The sequence below is a fragment of the Platalea leucorodia genome (genome assembly GCF_965183815.1).
Source record: "Platalea leucorodia genome assembly, chromosome: Z".
Lineage (NCBI taxonomy): Eukaryota > Metazoa > Chordata > Aves > Pelecaniformes > Threskiornithidae > Platalea > Platalea leucorodia.
The window spans coordinates 13,143,197-13,162,964 of NC_138858.1; positions in this window are offsets into that span (position 1 = coordinate 13,143,197).

The following is a 19,768-nucleotide window of genomic DNA, read 5'->3' on the forward strand; positions in this document are numbered from 1 at the left end:
AAAACTCTTACATCTGGTCAACTGAATCTCTTTCTAGACTTACTGACAGTAATGAGAGCTTAGATACCTATCATCTTGCATGTAGATGCCTGTGTTTAGACATCTAAATACAGGTAGGTACCTACAACCTGTATCTGAATCACTCTCTTGTGTTCACTATTCTTGATTATAGTGTGGATGTAACCTAAAAGGATAAACTGCTTAAGTACAGAGAGTGAAAAGATACAACCTGGCAGGAGATACATCCTGGCAGGAATTTTTGGTGTGGTCTTTCTCAAAACCCCCCAGAAGCTGAGGCAGCAAATGGTAAGATGGTACCTACTGCAGTCTAAACTCTGGTCAGTAAGAAACAACTGAAATATTAAGATCAGGAGCCTGAGCGATGGAACAGGTGAAGCTGCTCATACAGATTATTGTAAAGAATTCTTTCCATATTCAAATCCAATCCTATGTAGTAAAAGCAATTCCTCTAGTCATATTACAAGCAGAACTAGTAGTGAGATTGCTGTTATGGAAGATGCAGGCAGTCTGTGAGTGATCATAAGTGACTGTCTGAGCTACCAGAGCTTCATTAAATGGCTTAAGACAGTATGGGTGAGGTAGGTAAGAATGCAGAAAGTTAGTTGGTGTTATTATAAAGGCAGCATTGGAATGTGATTGAAAGCAAGTTTCTACTGAGAACTAAGTGCTACTTCAGTCTTCAACCTTCCCAGATAAATAAATCAAGCCTTAAAGAAAATGCATTTGCTTGCATGGTAAATATTAACTATAGTACTGTCAGTCATGCTATGCTGTTCATTCTGCTGTGACAATGGCATACTCTGGACACCCCTTCTGTTTTGTGTCTGCTGCTTAACATACTTCAGACTTGCAAATTTAAATCCTACCGACATCCTTTGAAGATAAAATGAAACCACTTACAACATGAGTTTCTAAATAATTCTGCCCTCATATTTCAGACCAAATGTAGATAGAGTTAAAAAGAAAACACTACTAAGCTACTGTCAGAAAATGTTTATCAAAGATATAAGGAGTTTTGAAAACTATGGCGAATACTGACTTGGATGGGATACATTTTGGCAGGAAGGCCTTTGGGTTTACATTTTATGCCTTTATGATACTCAATCACATTGAACAAAGGTGTGCTTAATACAGAGTGACTCCCTTTCATTTCAGTTAAAATATGAATTAATTTCTGAAGGTCTTTTGTTCTTCAATAGATGTAAGTGACAGTCCATGCAGTTCTATGTTTTTTGCCCTTGTCATGAAAGTGCCAAGACAATTATTTTTTGAAAGTTTGGAAAAGAATGCAAACCCCAAATAATGGTAATTTCATCTAATAACTATTGTTTCTGAATGAACTGTTCTCTTTTATATCATAAAACCCCATTATTAAATTGAAACAAAGAAAGAGAGGGAGGAATATTCTGCCAAGTAAGGATTAACATTTACTATTTTGAAAACAAATTACTGAGAACTGTGCATTTCTTCTCAAATTCCTATTATATAGTTTTTCTCTGTGTGCTTTACAATAGACAACGTCAAGCAGCAGCCAGACCTTGTGCCAGGAATGCTTGTGGCACCAGTTATTTTTGAGAATTTACTTTGGAATCTTTTATGTGGATGTGATATAGAAACATTTCAGTGTCTGCGGAAATTTGAAATCACAATGGAACTAATTAAGAATGATAAGATTAAAAAAAAAAAAAAGAAAGAAAAAGAAAGAATTAAACTACTAGTTTGATTTCTGGGCCAGCTAGGAAATCAGTAAATTATCTTTCTATAAGCAGAAGGGCAGAGCTGATCTATCTGTTTATTAGTGTAAGTACTCTGAGCCAACAATTATTACAAATACAAGGAGCAATCTTCTTCTGATTTAGACCAATCTAATTCCACAGAACTCAGCTGAACTCCTTCCATAAAGACAGGTACGTGCTCATTAGCAAGTTGTAGTCCTCACATAGCCTATAAGGCCTGTTGCAAATGCCATCATCTGAAAGTAATTCAAAGAAGCTTGGCTGAATGCAGTGGGATCCATGAGAATTAAGAACAATTGGAAAACATGAGTGATAAAGGGTTTGGTTTTGATTAGACATTGTCAATTCTACACGCACTTCCTAAGGGATTATTATGTGTAAACAGCATGTTCTGCTTTTTTTCAGGATTGCTGTGGATTTCAAGGAGTGTCATGATGGAGAATTTCACTCTCAGGAGATTGGCATGCTTTCAGAGTTGTGAAGTTATAGTTAGAGTGAAGGCTGTTCAGCTCAAGCATTTAAAAAAACTCCATTTGATAATGGGCAATGGAGAAGATTATGAGAGCTGGCAGAAAAGCAGATTTAGCAACAGTATTATCTATGCAGAATGTTTGGCAATGAGTCCACACTCAGAGCCAGGCACCAGGGATGCTCAAGTGGGGAAGGTTACATGGAGGAGCTGAGAAGCCATGCAGAGGAAATTGTGGCAAGGATATCCATGAAAAAGACTGGAGCATCAGTTTCTGATATCTAGGATGGTATACGTGTCCAAACATAGTCTTTCACCGTGCAGAGAAGAACACCTAGGCCAGTTGTCCAGGTTTCCTTTACAGATAATGGAGAGAAAAGGGTAGTTCTACTACAGAAGTCATCTGCAGGAAGATGTCCAAGTAAGTTAGATAGCCAGCTCTCTGAAGTGCCTGTTTTTCTGCATTGGATAAAAAGGGAACCTAGACAGCCAGATCAGATTACAGAGCTATCACTGAAGGCTCTTGCAGTTAGGCATGGTGAATTTTTGCCTAGCATCTGCTGAAGCTGTGCTGGTATTTCAAAGGGACTTCAAATGATGTTCAGGGTATGTTGTGGTCATAGCAAGGGAAGCAGTGGAAGTGCCAAGTATCTGTCTCTATATGCCAGGCAATAAGTGCAGGACAATCCAGATTTTGTGAAAATTAGTGAAATTAAATGGCTTTTCTGAAATAATAACTACATTTCATTTTTCTGAAATGTCTAGAAAGAGAAGATAAAAGGTGGTATTGCTGGACATTGGTGAACACTCTGTTTCTGTATTGTTCTCCCTTGTCTCCTCTGGCATGCTGGGCAGTCTATGATCTGGTACAGGTAATGCAACCTTCTTGAGTTTAAGAAGCTGTACACTCTTACACCTAATCTGAATTTGAGCCTCCATACCAGACCCTTTTCTTTTAGTTGCTGGAGGTGGAAAGGGATGAGCAATTACATGCAGCCACTGTTCCTGTTGTAACTATCTCCTCAACACTCATGTGCATAGCATGTTCTCTTCCCATTTAGCCTTCTCATTCAGAAGAAAATACCAGTTGTTGCTGGTGTGATGCCATAGAAAGGCAACATAAATGTCCTGTAAAATTCTTTGACATTCAATAAAACAGCCTTGTGCTCTGCGTCATAGCTTAACTTTTTTTCTGAAACACACTGATTGCCTGGCTTTTTTGGTCTATGGCTACATTACACCTGAAGAGCGTGTGTCTTTCTACCTGGCTGTTTGTGCTCTATCTAGATATACAGTGATCCCACAGAATAAGTACAGCCTTTACTTTTATCTGTGCTCTTTCTCCCATGAGAAACTTTCACATCTCTTTAACAGATCAAACTCAGACCACTAATCATTCCATGCAGTGCTCATTGCCCTTCCAGTGGGAAAATCTGTCACCTCCGCCCTCTGCAGTTACTGCTTGCTAACAGGCCCTGTCAGGTTGAACTAGAAAAATTAGTAAATTTTGTACTTGTTTGTTTTGGCCATGTTACTGCTGCAATATCTCTCTAATCCTTGCAGCATTTCTCTGACTGCAGAAACTCATTGTTTCAGATCCACTGAGTAATATATATTAACTCCCATGGCTCAGTATAGAATTACATTTGGGAACTGTTATTGTTTCGACAGTTTCCCTGTCAGACAAGCGTACACTAGAAATTGTATAAAGTGTTGATAAATAGTCTGGAAAGTTTGTTTAGAAGCTTATTATTTAGTCTATACATTCATAAGGTGTTTGGGTTATCATTTCTTTTTCTTTGGATCACACTGCATTCCTGAATAAATCAGAATCTCTATGAATATATTAGATATTCACAGAGTATTCACAAAAGTGAAGATTAACAGTGTATCTGTTCTTGTAGCACAGTATTGCTTGGTCTTTGTAATTCCCAAATTAATTATAAAGTACAGATAACAAATGGCAAATAAAGTAGGTACAATATTAGAGTGTGCTATCTAGAAAGGCCTATAAGATCAGAACTGCTTTCCTGAAAAAGCCTAGGAAAATAATGTGTAGTTTTTAAATATAGAAAGTAATTACCACTTCTTTCACTAACATCTGTGATAGCACAGCTACACTTCTGCAGACTGCAGAGATTTGCAAGTTGCAGTAAAATTAAACAATCCAGACTGAGCAGTCTAGATTTCACAGTGTAAAATCTCATGGACTTTGCTCTTTAGAGCTGACAGTTAACATTAGACATTTAAAAGCATCTTCACAAGGACTAATTTTTCCCAATACTGCAAAATTGCAGGCACTGTGATCCCACTGAACACATACTGACTGCAGGGGAAAGGTTTTAGGTACCTTAATCCTGCCTCCTGGGCTGCCGTTGCAGTGTTGATAGTTTGTACATCTCCAGCTCCATGTAGCATCACAGCTTCCCATTAGCTCCTCCAGAGCAACAGCACTGTACTTCAGTGAGGAACGGCTGTGACATCTCATTTTTATCTCTCCAGTGCAACCCAAGACTGGCCAAAACCCATGAGTTGATCCAACATCAGGGGGTTCTTCTGCCCTTACCAATTCTTCTGATTACCAAAATACCTTCCTGACAGTTTTTTCAAAGTCTTTGGGCAGCTGCTTAATTAAGCTGCTTTGTTTACTGCTTAATTTGACCATAAGCTCTGCAACAGATGGACTTTCACTGAGAGGACAAACAGGCTCATATGTGGGATTAGACGTAACCAGCTTCATCGCCCACATATTCTCCATTCATATTGCTGCTATACAGAGGGGCTGCACATGCATACAGCAAGCACACTGTCCTTTGAAAGAAATGAGTGCCAACTAGCTCCTAGTGGACTGTGTAGAGCACTTGGCCTTTTCCAGACCTAATCCATTCAAATCACAGTTGCACAACCACAATTTCACCCTTAGAGCACTATGGAGCCTGAACCTCCACCTGCAAGCAAAACAGCTAGTAGATAACCTGAGTGTAACTGCCTGTGCAGGCATGCTTGGGGTCCTGTTTATATGGTGGGATCTCTCTCTCTCTCTAGAGAGAGAACTCAAGTTATTGTAGGTTGCTGCCTTCTGAAATGAAAAATGATAGTCTGTTAAACCTAATTCTCACAACAATCATCCCATACCTATCACCTACTCTTGTAGCCATGTAACAAGAACAGGACGAGGCAGGGACTCTTGTGTATGGGATACCAAATATGATTTTCAATTTTTTTTTTTTTTTCATTTTAAAAAAATATAATGGGGAGATATGCCCTTTGATATGTTGGCAAAAAGTTGTTCACAAATCCTTAATGAATATTTATCCAAATACTGTATTTGTACACGTCTATGAAGAAAATACCTGCCTTGGACAAAGAGAAAAAGGAGATGTTTTGTAACTTAAAGAAATACTAGCTAGGGTAGCTGGAAAAAAAACAGTCAAGTTTTGGGCACAGAAGTTATTTTTCAGGTTTTGGGGAGAAAGGTGAATGCCCGTATTTGTATTTATTTTAACTCTCATTCGTGTGACGCATTATTTCACCTTCTGTTTACTTTCTATCTAGTCACTAAATCTTGTGTTTATGAAGACACAAGCACCATGAACCACTTTGACACTCTCAGTTTCCTTCATCTGAAGCAGTGGCTTTATCTAAAATAAACGGGCTGTCTAGCTGAGGAAGGAGACATAACGAGTGTTTTCGCAAGCCTGCCCGTGTTTCTGTGAAGCTACATCAAGGCGTGAAAGCAGGAGGCGAAGGGGAGGAGGGCCTGCAGTGGACGTTGCTGGAAGAGACAGTGTCCAGTGAGATCCAGCTGTGTAAATGTGACAAACATAAAAGAGATATGAAGAGGTGAAGGTGAAACTGTGTTTGTGCCAATACAGAGAAAAAAGAATTGCTTGGAGCAATTTGTGTTGAAACTGCCGGTTATAGCTTGTGTGCCAAAGAAACATGTGCATTCTCACATGCTTTTTGTACTTATTTGAGATACAGGGAGACTGCACTTAAAAATGAGTACACAAAGTAGTATGTTGTCTTTTCCACAAGACGAATGTTCGTGTTCTCCTCAAAGGACCCGGTTCTAGTCCGTAATCACAGATTCTTCCATAACATTAAACTCTTGATTAAAATGTGTACTATGAGATTTCCATTAATTCTGAATTTGGAAATTCAGTCATCCTCTGGCATAATCCTTCATTCTTATCAAATGTCTTTTTTTAGAGCCTCCCAATAGTGCATTACTATGATTATTTATCTGCCAGCACTCTTGAAGGAAGGGCAACAGTAAGGTCCCCTCCTAGGAAAATGGGAAACTGAGGCACAAACCATTGGTTAGACTTCCCTGCATTGTGTCTTTTGACTTCATGCTCATGCAGCTCTTCCCTTGCTGCTATTAAGATCACCTCCTCCTTGGTAAAGGGCAAAACTTGTCTTTTTTCTGGAACCCCATAATTTTGCTTGAGTGAGCAAATGGAGGCCTACTTAAAGCTTGGTCTGTTTTCCAGCTGGTTTGCTCCATACGAGCTGCAGGAACAGGTACTGGAGCTCTTATATTGCAGTCAGCCAGGACAGCTGATAAGGACAGGTTAATCTCTATCCTTGGGGTCACAGAAATGTTACGAAAACCACTGTGTTCTTACCTCTTCCTTCTGTTTTCTCCCATTAGCACTATTCTTTCCTGCACAAGCGCAAAAGGTAGCACCTTTTTAGATTTCTTTGATAATTTTATTGTTGCCCTTCTGAGTAAGAATTAATTTTTCCCTATTTTCTTCAAATTAACTAAGTACAGGAACCTCACCTCCAACCTGGACATGTGGAGCCTGTCTCAATAATAGAAAACACGTTATATAAAATAGCTTCCTAGATTTCTTGCAGAAACCTCAGTTCAGGTCAGTGCTTTTCAGCAGTTGTTACTGCAGCAAAAAGAAAAGAACAGGAAAAGCAGTTTTACCTCAGAGCTATACTTTGGGAACCTGGTTCCTTGCTCTTTTTGCTGCTCCTCCCATCACTTTCCTCAGCCAGCATTCAGGTTCCATTTAATGCATGTACTGTGGGCTAGTAAATAGCTGATGTTTTTCTAGTGAAATGACATAAATTAAAAAAATGATTTGTGAGGCCTGTGCACAGTGATTCCAAATTCTTCTTCTGTATTCTAAAAACTGAATGACAAGTGATCCAAGTAAAATAGATATTTAACTTGCTTCCCTTCCTTATGCTGCTGTCGAGGTGCAAAGCTGGGGCTAGGACCCTTTAGGATACAGAGACATCTAACAGTCTGAGACACTGTAACAGACATTTAGGTCTTTGCATGCACATTGTTCTCTTGTAAGAGAGAATTCTGTGGTGCTGAATGCTTAGTTTCCCTCACTTGCTTTTTCTTCTTTTAGCAGACCAATTTTCACATCTGGAAAGAGCAGACTTTTTGGCCAAGCGGGACTAACACAGTAACTGTTTAACTAATTTCCATCTGAAAGTTACCTCTTTAGTATTAAGGCTAGATCAGCTAATATATTTAATTGGAAGGTCAAGTCCTTTGGCTGATCTGTTTGGTTTGTATTTACTCACTGATGCTAATTTGTATGGGTATAAGAAGAGAAAATTTCAAAGGGAAAGCACTGAGATTAGCCATCATCCATTAAACAGCTAGATAAATATTTGCTGAATACAGATATTTGAGATGCAAAACTAATATTAATACAGAAGCAAGGTGCAATGTAATAACCACAAAAAAATTCTAATGCCAGCATTTACCAAACTGAGAAATTATAAACTATACAACAATGCCAGAGAGTGCAAAAGGCAAGAACAAGCAATAATTGTAGAAACCACGGCTCTTCTGTATCGTCTTAACTTGTGTTTCTCTGACCCCTTCTACTCCACCAGTGAACCTGTGCTTGGCTTTCTTCCACATGGTCCAGTGCCTTCTTCAAGCCTGCCTTGATTCACAGTAGTCCTGTACAAATTCCCACACAAAATGTACAAGAGTATTACATTGATTCTTAAGTCCTCTTCCTCCCTCCTCTGTATCCATAATACCTACAGAAATCAACAGAATGCTAGCAACTGAGTAAACACTAACAAAGCAAACCATTAACACTGCAAATGAATGTTACAAAGATCAGAAATACCTCACTGAGCAACTCATTACAGTATGTATTTGTGGGTTTGAATGCAGTTCCCCTCGTCTCCTATTATTTGTTATAGCCCTTTTACATCTTATCTATAATGAGCTCTGTAACCTCTCCCTCTGGGGCAGGGAACATATCTTTCCCTGTGTTGGTAATGGTATGTTGGGACTGTGCCCTGTTTTATTCCTCCCTTTCTAATGGGAACTAAAGATGGAAAGATATTTCCTGTACCCAATTCTATGCCAGTGCTAACTTGACTTTGAATCAGTTGTATTTTGTTATTAGCAAATAAATATCAAAACTAAAGGCTAACCTCAAACAAGTGAGGCATCTGGATTCCACTGGCACACATGCACACCTTGGTTCTGGAAAAGTGCAAATCAGATCTCCCTTAGGTTACTGCAGGACAAGTTATACTGTTCCCTGGATAAATTAGCTCTGCTGAGCTGTGCTCCCTGCAGCTACAGTGCTGCTCTACAGTAGATTGCAAACAAGTAGAGACTTACCTTAAGGCCAAAAGAGGTTATCTAGTCAGATCTCCCAAAAAGCAGAAACCATAAAATTGTAGAGTAATGTAGGTTGCAAGGCTGGAAGAGACCTCAGGAGGTCGTCTTGTGCAACCCCCTGTTCAAAGCAGGACCAGTTTAGATTAAGTTGCACAGGGCCTCATGAATTAATTTCCACGTCAGTGGAAATTAATTGACTTAAAAAATTTCAGGAGTGGTAAACCCACTGTGATTCTTATTAAACTTGTTCTGTAACCAATTGCCACTACTGTTTTTAAAAAAATGCTCATTTTTAGCCTGTATTTGACTAGCTTTAGCGTCCTCATTTCTTTTAATTCTGATTTCTCGTTTAGATATTGGCTGAAGGTTGCTGTCATCACTAATATGTGTAGTGCGAACTTTGATTTGAAAACCTCTGATTATAAGAGAGTTTTGACCCTGGGAGTTTTTCAGTTGCTCACACTAGGAGCCTTTATAATGACATATAAGATTATTCTCCAATTATGAATTTCCAAATGGACTGCTCTCTTGCAAAAGTATTAAAAGCTGCCCGCAGTTGAAATGCACTGTGGCATTTCACTGCTTATAAAGAAGAGAAGATTAATTTCTTTTTTTGTTGTTGTTGTTGTTGTTGGTTTGATATTTTCCTTAAAAGTTTATCTTAAATGAAGGAAGGGAAATATTTACAACCACAATGGAACAATGGCCTGGAACTAAGGAAGGGAAAGTTTAGGTTAGGCTGTAGTAAGATGTTCTTAACTCAAATAGCCTTGAACTCTGAAACAAGTTGTTTGAGACAACATCATGGAAGATTTCCATAAACTGTGCAGGTGAGACGCTCTGGAGAACCACCCTATAAAGAACACAATCTGGTGAAAGTTGAATACTAGGCAATCATCACCGTTTCATATAACCATTCTTTCTCTGGCACTTTATTAGTGACACAAAGGGGTACCTAAAATTGAAGAAAATTTAAGAACCCTACATATGTAAGAAGAGATTTCCACCACAATACAGATCCTGTTGAGAATGACAGCTCAGTGGAAAAATCCAGGTCTAGTTTTATACCAGCTATGTTTATAGTTAAACAGGAGCATTCGGGTGCTGAATTCTTGAAAGTCTGACCCATACAGTACAGCCCCTTGAGAGTGTCCTAAGGATATGTTGGCCTTTTGAATTGCCAGCACACCAAAGATTAAAAAAAAGGATGGGGGAAATGAAAGTGAGACATTCTGTGATTTTCTAAAAGAGATAAGAGGCAGTACCAGAGAAGTCAGGAGTTCCTTGCTCTACTCTTATCAATTGTCTGCTAAACACAAAATATCTAAGTAAGGAAATATTTAATTCACTTTTGTACTGAATTCTATTAACCTATTCAAAGAAACAAGTGGTGTTTATTTAACAAACTAATCAGGTTTCCTATTTAAACCAGAATTTAAACATGCTCTGTGGCATGAAACTCAACTTTCCTAGTTACACTACATAAAATAAACCGGGAGCTGGATAGCACTTGTTCTGAAGCAAGTCCATTTTGTGTAGTGAAAATGCTGCAGATTTACTCTAGTGGAAAATTGTTCAGTCTAGTCTGCTTAATGATATCTGGAGTTATCAGTTTCCATATTATGAGCATTTATTTCTTTCTTCTTGCCACATTCATATTTAACAATTGCAGTCCTCTGCCAGACAAACATATGTCTGAACTGAAGGGAAAAAAAAATTGTAGCTAGGTATTAGTTACTTTCCTGATTTTAGAGGAGTTACAGTAATGATATTTGGCCTGCTATGTGCAGGATCCACTATTAGCAGTGCCAAAGTTACTAATTCCCTGAAGCTGCACTCTCCTCTGTGACTGTGACATATGTCCAGGACTGAAGAAAGAGTAAAACTAGTCCCCCTAGTGTACTGTTGTTGTAAAATATTTAGATCTCTAATCTGCTGAAATTTGTCTATGGGTTAATGGGTAAATCTTCTCTATCTTCCATATGTTTTTAGTACACTGAGTATAATTCTTGGTGAAGGACACTTCTATTGATCAATTTTCTTAGGACTATAGGATTCTGGGATCAAAAAAAAATTCACCTGATAATACAACAATTCTTACAGAATGCAAGATAAGAACTAGATAATATTTTGCTCCTGCTTATCAAAGCTTATAAGAATTATCTTGGTATTTATTGATGTTATTAACATCTGTATTTTTATTACAAAATTTAATTTTAAATCTGTGTGTATCCATCAGTTTTCATTATATAATTCTGGATAACATTTTCACTGTTTTGGAAAACCCACTTTTTAGTTAAAAAAATATCAGATCAGATAGGCAATAATTATTGGAAAGAGTCATTAATCAAAATTTTTTTCTGGGAGATGACTCTGAAATAATTTATAGTCAATATCATTTTGGTATTTTTATATCATTTGAGATTTATTGCCTGAATTATATTTACAATAAATTATTATGTTGTGCTCAGAGCATCAAAGACAGTGGAGTTGTTTTATGCAACTGCATTGAACACAATGCTGCAGAATATCACTGACTCTTCACTGGAGAGCCTCACTAAGCCTTGGAGGTAGGCTGTGAGGAAAATCTAAATGAACTAGTATCAGATCAGACCCAAACTTCTACATGGAAATCTACAATAGGACATTGAGTAAAAGAAGTTTGCACTAGAAAGGCCACATGCAGCATTAGTATTTCAGAAAATACTTAGCATTTATCTGGAATGTAGCTACCTGTATCTGGGAGTTGTTTGTGTAGGGACCGTGGAAGAATCTACACTGAGAAAAAGATACTTATGAATCTAAAGAAAAGGCAGACATAATCTGGGGAAAAGTTTGGGTTTGGCCTAGGAAGGGTCCCATAAAGGGAAATTCAGTTGTCACGAAGTATGTGCACAGTGTAATGTAGCATACGGGTCTGACACCCAGATTGTCACCTCTGCTAGTAACCACTTCAAACTACCCTGCTTCATCCTGGGTAGTCTGTGGCTGGTAGTCTACAGCTTAGTCATAGGGTTTTTTCCAGTGAAGCAGGAAGAAGAGGGTTTGAACCTAGGCCATTGGATGAAGGATTGTCAATAGGTATCTCACATACCAAGCCCTCCATCCACTGATCATAGGTATGAACAGGCTGAGGAAACATCACTTTCACCTATGTTTTGAAAAAAAAGTAGCTTCTGCTACTGGATTTTGAATGGGATGGTCTCGATAGGCTCACCCTCAGAATGCCCTCAAACCACACTCTACATAGAAAACTGAAGAAGGCTGAAGAATGCCAAGCTGGTAGATCCCACCAGATTGTGGTCATAAGTTAATCAGGAGCTATTCACAATTGTCATGCCCAGGAGGACATAGATACCTCTAGAAATTTCCTCTAAAAGTCTGAACTGCCTACAGACTTCACACTCCTCCACAAGCTGTAGTAAAGTGCGATTTTGTGGATCTAAGTTTGCATTTTAGGCATCTAAATCCTGTCACCTGAAGTCCTGCTCTAACCATATAAATCTTCCTATAGATTTAGCACAATACCTGACTAAATACTGGCTGAATGAAAAGAAATTTAAAAAATCAGTGCCACCTATGAAGGAGGAATGGAGCAAGCAAAAGTTTGGTCACTGTTTGTCATTGAAAGTATAATTACTCCTAAGATACATCTCCTAAAACAGGTGATGAGAAGGGCTTCTGTAGGGAGCAATCACAGGGAAAGACGAGCATATGCTTCTGGAGTGATTATTACGCTATCAGAATACACATTTTGGGAAAATTTGCAAGGAACTTCATGCTGTTGCAATGAAGAAGATCCTCCCCTGATGTCCACATATTGAGTTACCAGCAATGTAAATCAAGTGATGGAATTCAAGAAATAGCAGTTTAAAATAGAGAATATGATGGAGCAGGAGAGATGTGTGTCTTTGAGAGCAGGTAATTTGCAGCCCTTCACTTGTTATCTGTTAAATGCCACTCAGTATTTTCATAGCAGTATTGCTTTATTGAAGCATATTTCGAGTCAAATATTTAAAATATCTAAATAAACTGGCCACTTTGAGGATGTTCTTTGTGTATTTTGAGCACTGGCAGGTGCAAAACTCTGTATATGTAGCACTTGATATTATGGCATATAAAAGAGATTATTTTTCTCTGGGACACAGTTATAGAAAGATACAAAATAAACAGATGGAAACATCCTAATGCTATTTATGTTTGTTTTCTCAAGATTAATCTGTGAAAGTTAAAGGGCAAGTTATTCCCAAATAAATTTCCCAGTAATTTATTTGTAGAAATATCATGTCCTCCCTGGAAGATAAGAAGATTTGGATTTAGGTCTTAGGGTAACTTTTTCTGCCTGCCACTCTCTGTTAAATAACAAATGAGAATTCCAACCACCATAAATTGCTGTTAGAAGGATATTTTGCCTTAAAAGTCTTTCAGATATGCTTTTTCTATGTATCATTTCTACAAGCAGCATGTTTCCCTAAGCCATCTGAAACTTCTGTCGTCACACAGAGAATGGCACATGAAGGTTTTGGCATAGTCACTTTTAGGATGGAAGCTGCCTGCTAATTTTCCCCTCTATGTTCACCCTCATTAGCACAGCTCAATAAACTATATATGTATACAGACTCTGAGCTCTATCTTGGATGTGTTTCAGATGAACTCCCATGGAATCCCAAGCAATCTTTCTGGCAGAAGATTTTGCAGTGAAGAATCAAATTCATCATATTAGGGGAGGACATTTTGAAAATTAAGGGTACATTTCAACAAACAAGGCTGTCAGCCTTGCCCTCAAGCTTGAGCCTTAGTTTTTCAGCCCAGCGATTGGGATTGCTTGATTTAGAAGAAACTCTGCATGCCAACACCTTGGAGATGAAGAACTGAGTTTCCTTGCTTGGTATGTTACCTAACAATCCTTTGAATCAAATTGTGTTATGCTGTCTGCTCTGATACTGTGCCAGATCCTTGGCTGTTATAAATCACTCTTAAGAAATTAATCAATTTTTGTCATCTGAGGTTCTGACTCTAATGACTTCTGCTCTCCTCCTATTTAAGGTTAAGAAAATATCTCTTCAAGTTGTACGGCCAAAATTTGTGTCTTTTGAAAACAAAGCTGATAAACGTCCCCTGTGAGAGCTGCAAGCCAATGGCTGGAAAAGAAAGAAAAGAATACATTTTGAAGAATTATTAAATGCAACCTAGGACACCCAGTTTACAGGCTTTTCTCTTAACCAGATTTCATGAATATTTGGATAGCAACTTATTTATGCCTCTCAGAGACAAGCAGGGCAAAACTAAACGAACATTCAACCTGAGCGTGGTATAGATCACATCAGGAGAGAGTGAGCAACAAACTCCTTAGAAAATTCTCCTTCTCAGCTGGTGTTTGTGGCTAAACTGAAATGAATGCAATGCAGAAGTGCCATACAAAGGGTAACTGTGAAAAAAGAGAAGCATGTGTGACAGATTGCACATAACCCTGGAAAGAAGACAAAGATTGAATTTGGTTCTTAATCAGCTCCCCGTGAACCTGCTGAACCCACTAGGGTTGCCTGGGGATAAGTGAAATACAAACCTGATCCATTTGGTTTGCTACAGCCTCTGGCAGTCTAAATGTAATTTCAACCAAATCAGAACAGTAGCAATTTATCCTTAGCCAGCACAGATGCAAGAGATGACTCAAGGAGAAATGAACCAGTAACATGTTTTGGAGCAAGAGGATATCTTTGGCTGACTGAATTCGAAAACAAAAAGGAATGTAATTTACTCCCCATTTTGTAGCAGCTGAGGGCAGTTCTATGTGAAAACGGTAGCTGTAAAAGGGCCATCCTGCTACATTATGCATTTCCTTTCTTTGCTACGGCAATCACAGATATGGCTCTTAAAACGGAAATTTGACTTCCAGTTTCCTGAGATCCTTTTACTCTTCTGCTGAAGCCAAGGAACAGCCTTGATGCCTATTCATTGGTCATGGAATTCCTTTGGCTGGGAAATGGGTTCTGCTATGAAGGACCAACTGCTACAAAGACTGGAGATGCTAACTCCTTGCACACCCTGAGTCACTGCTCTTTGTGGTCCCTTGAACAGAAACATGAAAGGCTAAGAGGAAGACTACAGGGCCTAGGATAGGGCCTGAGGACTTCTTTCTAGCTAAATCTCCCAGCTGCCACACTTCAGCTTCTAATCAGCAAATGCTTTTTCACATACTGATGAAAGCACGTTATAAATTATGTAATCTGGATCAATGCTGTCTTTAGACCAAAATGGTTCTTGTAGATATATCAAGAACAACTGCTGAACTACTTCCAGCTCATCTGCTCCATGTTACCTTTAGCTGGTTGGCAGGTAAGTACAGGGAAAAAAACCTTGTTATTGCTAATCAAAAAAGTGTGAGCACTGCTACTTCAGCCACAAAGGTCAGAAGACAGAAACAAGGAAAGATTTGAAATACACCTTGCTGAGCTTTAAGAACAGAAAGGGTTGCCTGACAGTAACTCAATGCACAAGTTGATCTGTTGTTTCAGGTGATGGAAAGTGCTGTTCAGCCGGGGTTCAGAAATATTTATTTCCATTTTCTAGGGGAGGCACAATAATTGCCTCAGTTCTCAGTTTGGAAGGAATTGCTAATTCTTTGGAAGAAACATATGAAATATGTCGTATTTGATTTTTAACTCAATCCAGTGGAAATAAATCAATTCCAAAATGTCAGCGTTGGATCTCCTTCCACATTTTTTGTTCATAAAATAGAAAAATTCCAAAGTAGACATTCCTTGAAAGATGGTGTTTTGTTGTTTTTTTTTTTTAAATAATTTAAAATTGATGGAAAGATCCAGGTTTCACCAGAACTTGAAATATATTTTATGAAGAGTGTAGAATTATGCTTATGGCATTTCTCAGTATTTTTCTCCCACTTGGTCCTTTTGCAGCCCTTTTTCTGATTAGCAGATATTTGACCAGAAATCAAAGTAGAAAGGCAGAATGTGACATCACTCCCACTTGTGTCACCACAGATTGTAATGTAAAACTACATATTGATTCCTGCAGAACTGAGCAACCGATTATGGCTTAGAGAGAGAAGCTCGAAGATTTTTAGAAGATGGCAATCCACTTATTTGGTGCTTTCTATTTGCTTTTGAACCCGGGAAAAGGAAAGGCAAACTTCTTCTCCAGGTTTGTTATGACATCCATTTAGGTTTGGGTTCAATCCTCCGACTTTTGGGTTATCCATAAGGCGCCTAAGTTACCAGCTCATTTGCTCTAGAGTCTGTCTATATTTAATGGACAGCTAGATGACTTTCAAGGATAATTTTGGTTTAAAGGTGTCTAACTGAGTCATGGTGACTTTCTCTCCATTGATCATAAAACAGACAGAAAAAAGGTGCTTTAGTAGGCAACTCAAATAAGCACTTAAGGGGAATGAATCCAGGCCTACATGGTTTTGTTATACCACTGGATCTATTCCCCCCACACTTCTTTTCTTTATGCAGTTCATGTTGGAAACTAAAATTAGTAAAGATACTTGTTTTAGGATTGCCAGACTGTGTATTTATTTAAGTGTAGCTTTTGGTTTTTTCAGTGTTCCTTCAGGCAGTGGCATTTAAACTGAAAGTTCACATTTTCAACAGGATGCTGAAAATTTGTACAGACCTATTTATAAACAAAATATATATATATAAATCATTTCCTCATTCAACTATGCGTATTGAAACTTAGATCTGTCCAAGGTACATATGTAAATTTTACTTCCCCTTATAAGCCATATTACTTGTACCTACAAATGTTTATTACGCAAAAGCTGTAAAAGAAATTTTGAAGTGGATTATGTCCACTTATAGCCTTAGAAGCAATTTTTCCCTAATGTATGCCTAATTGATGTAACAGATTTCAATAATTCTTCCTGTCTGGTCCAGGAAGATAAAGCATGTGTTAATGGGTAGAACATAAGTAAATCATGGTTCTTCCATTCTGCTCCCTAGTGTCTCACAAAATTTCTGTGTCACCTGGGGCAAATAACTTCAAAAGCTGTTATACTCCTAAAGGTGAACTCTATAAATCAAGCTTTTACAATTCACTTTTCATAAAAAGGAGTCAAGGCTGAGAGGTATTGGGGCACATCCATCAGTGGAGTTCTTGCACTTTACTATATTCCCTCTAACAAACCACCTCGTGAACTCTATCCTGATAGCCTTGTCTTGAGTCCCCACCTGTTCTCTCCCCCCATATTCCCACAACTCTAGCTTAATATTTAAACTGATTTTAAGTTAAAATTTGTGATTTTCCTCTTCTTAGGCTATGGCCTTTTGCACTAACCACTAACTCTTCAATGTTCTGCAGATCTAATTTGCAGCTCTTGGTGCCATTGAACGGAGTGACCAAGAAGCTCTCTAAACAGAAAGGGAATGTTCATTAGCTGAAACATGATATCAAGCAAAGATCTGGTTTTACTTAGAATCTTTCCAACCCTTACAGGGAAATGAGGCATGCCTGGTTTAGTCATATATTTCCATCAGCCTTCCCTATTTAAGGTAATGAGCACCTTGTATGTTAAGCTTGGTCCTGAGCCCCTGGTTTTTGGCCTAGTGGCTGAACTTACTCCTCCCAGCTGTGACTATAGTCAGGCATGTGTCTCAGCTGAGATGTGGTAGCTGACAGAATCTGGAGTTTAGCCAAACTGTTCTCCTGCCTTCTTTCCCCGTCATGCCTTCTCCACTCCTAGGAGGAAGCCTCTGGTATCAGATGAAAGATAGGAACAGCTAACAGGTGCATGTGCTCAGGTGAAGCTCCTTACCTGCCTTTTGGTTTGCACAGAGGAGTTTTGTACGGCAGCCTGATCCATCCCTGATCTTTGGGCCTCCCACATCTTCCATATTTGAGTTGGGGAGGAAGGCAAAGGCTGTAGTATACATTTAAGTGCTTACTAGTTTGAATGAAGGCAAATTTTGACTCAACCACAGTCTTTCACCTTGGCTTAACAGATGGAAAATAAAATCTTTCCACTCTTCATTCTTCCTCTACATGAATATTCAAAACCTTTAACTTTTCAGGAGTCCTTTAATCTGAATGTACAGGTCTTGACTTTTCTTAACTGAAAATAGGGGAATATCTGGACAAAAAATCATAAAAACTTAGTAGTTTTAGTATCATTCCCACTCTCAAGTATTAGCTGACATCTGGCTATCAGGAGCCTTTCTCCTCCTTGTCTGCATTAGCCCCACACACCTGAGTAACTGACACATTCCACAATGTCAGGAAAGTACAGCAACTCGATATTCATCATAGCCTCAGATTCCTGTTTATCATTACTCTACACTAGGCCCTTAACAAATAAAAAGGAAAACATCCTGTCTCAAAGAGTTTTGCAACATAAAAACATCAGGAAAAGCCCAAGAGCAGATGGCAAAGGATGTGGCGTACAAAGAAGGAAATCAGAATGCTAGTAGCTTCTCCTGCCTTAGATCTCACGGATGCTCTTGTGAACCTGTTTGCGTGGACACAGATTGGGGCACTACAGGGACACCAGAAAAGAGAAGCAGAGGAAAAAGGTAAGGGATGAAGCATGCAGCCCTGTGCACTGAGCACTGCCCTGGGCTCAACTGGGTAAAGTACATTCCTGGTGATCGCACAGCAGGACTTGTGAAAGGCTTTTTACAGTTCCATGCATTTTTCAGCTGGGTTTTTCTTCTAGCAGTATGACGCACTTTGAAATCAGCTGGAAGCTAAAGCACCTGTCATCGATTGGAACATTATTTTCTCATTGCAATTATATCAAACAGAAGATTTCTTTGTTACAGAGGGGCTCTGTTGAGAAGAGAAAACAAATCAGAGTCAAGGGATGCAGTCCAATCCAAAGGTTCCCATCCTTTTGCTCACCATCTGTGTAGTCAAAGATAGCAAAGGCTTCCTTGCCATTGAATAATGCAAACTTGGGGACTTCCTTGACGTCACTGTGAAGGGTGGGTGGTCTATGTGAGAGACCTGGCAGCATGCCGGTTATCAAACATGTTAGAAGATCTTCAACACTAAAGAATAAAAGGTAGTTCACAAAGAAACTGTGCAAGTCTTTAAGCAAACATGTATTGTCCTTACCTTTTAAAAAAATATTTTACAGAGATTTACTACTTTTCTAATAAATGGACTCTCCAACGCTGAGCTTGCAATCCATAGAGTCGTGCAGAAAATGTTTTAAAAACCAAACAAGCATCCAGAGAATAAGAGCTAGAATTTCATATAGATAGGTATAAAAAGATCAGTTTCTGTTTCTGAGTTTCTTTGAGCTATCCAAGCTGCTAACACAACAATGATGGAAATGCTGGAAGAACTGCAACTGTCTTCCTGTTCCAATTCCAGGCACAAATTCTGTGAGGAAGACTGATATTTTCTAAATCATTTCCTGCTACTTTTCAGAAACAATGCAAGTGCTTGGGAGTTTAATATCTGGGAGGCTCCTAAAGCCTGAAGTGACCTCTGAGAATGAGTCTAGAAAAATGACATTTTTTTCTAAGCTAGTTAGCACCAGGATGAGATTGAACGAAAGAACAACAAATACTAAATGTGCCATCTCTGTTCAGGGGTTATCATGGCTTCATCTGGCATCTGATTCAGCATTTCTAGAAGTCAGGGAAAAGGTTGTTCACAACGTGGGAGTTAAAAGAGATTCTTCCTTTGGGTTCATCTGCTGACAGAGTCTCCTTTCTTTACTTTGGCGCTGCACAGTCCTAAATCAATCCTCCTTCACACTAACAGTTTCTGGAAATATATTTATCCTTTCTCTTCCTTCAGTTAGTTTTAGATTTCACTTGATGGAAATGGGGAGATTAGCCAAAGGTGGACACAGAGTGGAAGAAGAATGGTAGGAAGGAAAAAGAGAATGAGTTCCCTGTGGTCCAGTCCTTTCCTTCACAAAAAGCACCCACTGATTAATGAAAA